Consider the following 3,244-nt stretch of genomic DNA (forward strand, 5'->3'; position numbering starts at 1 on the left):
GAAATAAGTTGGCTAAAGACTTAAAGAGAAACTTCTCTGAAGAAGAAAGAATCCTTCTTTCCAATAGACACATGAAGAAATGCTCAACCTCCCTAGTCATAAAAGAAATGCAAATCAAAACAACATTAAGGTACCACCTCACCCCAGTTAGAATGGCAAAAATCAAGAACTCTAATATCTAATAACAACAGATGCTGGAGGGGATGTGGACAGACGGGAACCTTACTTCATTGTTGCTGGGAGTGTAAACTTGGTCAATCACTTTGGAAAGCAGTATGGAGGTTCCTCAAAGACTTCACATAGATCTCCCCTATGATCCAGCAATCCCACTTTTGGTCATTTACCCAAATGCTTACAAACAAGACCACACTAAAGCTACCAGCACAACTATGTTTATTGCAGCATTATTTACCATAGCCAAGATATGGAACCAGTGCCCCTCAGTAGATGAATGGATCAAGAAAATGTGGTATATATACACAATGGAATTTTGTGCCTCCATCAGAAAGAATGACATTGCCCCATTTGTTAGGAAATGGAAAAACTTGGAAAAAATTATATTAAGTGAAGTAAGCCAGGCCCAAAGAAACATAGGTCCCATGGTTTCCCTTATTTGCAATATATAGTATATGTATAAGTCAAGCAAAAAAGATTCAGATAATGTGATGTTAAGAAAATTAACCCTTAGATATGCATTTAAATGTTTTTTTCTTTCATGCATTTGTTTCTAACGCATTTATAAGATTACTTCTTTGTTGCTTTGTATGTCCCTCCCTCACAGTATAACCCCTGCTTTCACTATATTTGATGTCGGTATAATCTGTGGAGGAGATGGGGAAAAAGAAGTCGTTTAAGGATACAGGTGGACCCGTTGCAACAATGAGAAGTACAAGTTGTCATGTCGAAAACGAACTTTACAACTTTGGGGGGGGGAGGAGCCGGGGGAGGAGGCTGGGAAGAGATGTGAAGAGTCAACAAAGGAAGAGGCTGCAATGCTTGATAAGAAATGTACTCATTATCTTGCCCATGTAATTGTAACCCCTCTGTACAGTATGTTCACAGAAAATAAAAATAAAAATAAAAAAAAGAAAAAAAGAAAAATATGGTTGTAAAATTTCACGACAATTCTTTTGAACTTCCTTTTTTTTCAATTGTGCAGTTTAAAAAAATCAATTGCACTTTAGATATAAAAAATATTCTGTGCTCAATTCAGCATCACATACACTAACATTGGAACGATACAGAGAAGATTAGCATGGCACCTGCACAAGGATGACATGCAAATTCGTGGAGTGTTCCATATTTTTACAACAGAAGCTGGAGGGGATGTGGCCACAAGGGAACCATACAGCATTGTTGGTGGGAATGTAAACGTGTTCAACCACTTTGGAAAGCATTATGGAGGTTCCTCAAAAGATTCCTCATAAAGCTCCCCTTTGACCCAGCAATCCCACTTTTGGGAATTTACCTAAATGACCACAAACAAGACCATACTAAAACTACTATCACAACTATGTTTATTGCAGCATTATTTATGATAGCTAAGATATGGAACCAACTTAGATGTCCCTTCTAGATGAATGGATCAAGAATATGTGGTATATATACACAATGGAATTCTATGCCTCCATCAGAAAGAATGACATTGCCCCATTTGTTAGGAAATGGAAAGACTTGTAAAAAATTATATTAAGTGAAGTCAGCCAGGCCCAAAGAAAATTGCCAGTGGGTTTTCAAAGTTGTGTTTAATACCACTTCTATGATGGCTTAATGCTTTGTAAACAGAAGTCATTAGAGAAATGCAATTCAAAATTACTATGATACTACTTCATAACTATTATAAACCTCATCAAAAAAAATCAAAAGAACCAGGTGTGGTGGTAAAGGCTTGTAATTCGAAGCGTTTAGGAGGTAGGAGTAAAAGGATTTGGGTCTGAGGTCATCTTGGGTCCTGCACACAGTAAAAACCTGCCCTTTTAAAAAACTCAAAAGGTAATAATGTTGGCTGATGAGAGTGTGGAGAAAGGGAAACTTTCTACACTCTTGGTCAAAATACAGGTTAGTATTCTCCTTGTAGAAAGTAGTATGCAGTTTTCTAAAGAAATCCAAAGTTGAAATATCATCTGATCCACCAATCATGTGATTATTTCTCTCTGAGTAACTTGTATATATATATCTGTATTTCATTGTTATTCACATTATTCACAAAAGCCAAGATATAAATTGAAGTTAAGTGTTCAACTACAGACTAATAAACTGTGGTGCATGCACAAATATATTTTTATGTTTCATCCTTAAAACGAGACTTCTCCCATTATCCACAACCTATAATGACTTGAATGATGTATTCTAAATGAGGTAAAATGTTGTCTTCTGATTTTTGTAAACACACACACACACACACACACACACACACACACACACACACACACACACACACACACCTCAAACATTAAGAGAGAATTTTTTAAAGTAGAATTGCTGGGGCATTTAGGTCATAATGTAGAAAATAGTAGAGATACAGGATGAACCGCTATAGATTTGTAATTTACAACATGAGGATACAGGGGACAACACTGGCCTTACATAGGAATGAAGCTAAATAAGTAGGAGTTGTTATTCCTTATAGGGGTTGCTCTTTTGGGTGTTCTTCCTCCAGTAATGGATAAGAGAAACATAATTCTTTATATATACCTCCCTGTTTGCAGAAATAATAACAAACAATACAGCAATAATTTTGTATGCTCAACATAGGACAAAATGTCAAATTAAAATACATGAGATTATCCTTGGTGTAAACTAATTATTACAAATAAGGGAAACTCTGGGACCTATATTTTTTTAAGTCTGGCTTACTTAATATAATTTTTTTCCAAGAACTTCCATTTCCTTACAAATGAGGTGGTATCATTCTTTCTGATGAAAGCATAGTATTCCGTGAGTGTGTGTGTGTGTGTGTGTGTGTGTGTGTGAGAGAGAGAGAGATTTTCTTGATCCATTCATCTACTGAGGGGCCTCTAGATTGATTCCATATCTTATCTATGGTAAATAATACTGTGATAAACATAATTGTGCTGGTAGCTTTACTGTGGCATTGCTTGTGGCCACATGGTTAAATGCCCAGAATTGAGATTACTGGGTAATAGAGGAGCATTATTGTGTACATCAAGGATAATCTTCGTAGATGAGCAGAATAGCCCTCTAGCTATGTACATATGACCGTATAAGATGATTCCAAGTGAAA

The 3,244-nt window shown here is 36.1% G+C and overlaps 1 non-coding gene across 1 annotated transcript; it reads left to right on the forward strand.

The window, feature by feature from the left end:
* The first annotated feature begins 1,200 nt into the window (after nt 1-1,200).
* Nucleotides 1,201-1,307, forward strand: LOC138833430 (U6 spliceosomal RNA). The gene has a single exon (XR_011373905.1). It is a non-coding gene; the product is annotated as a U6 spliceosomal RNA (small nuclear RNA).
* The last annotated feature ends 1,937 nt before the right edge of the window (nt 1,308-3,244 follow it).

Source organism: Dipodomys merriami, unplaced genomic scaffold (genome assembly GCF_024711535.1).
Source record: "Dipodomys merriami isolate MVZ:Mamm:240054 unplaced genomic scaffold, mDipMer1.0.p SCAF_207, whole genome shotgun sequence".
Lineage (NCBI taxonomy): Eukaryota > Metazoa > Chordata > Mammalia > Rodentia > Heteromyidae > Dipodomys > Dipodomys merriami.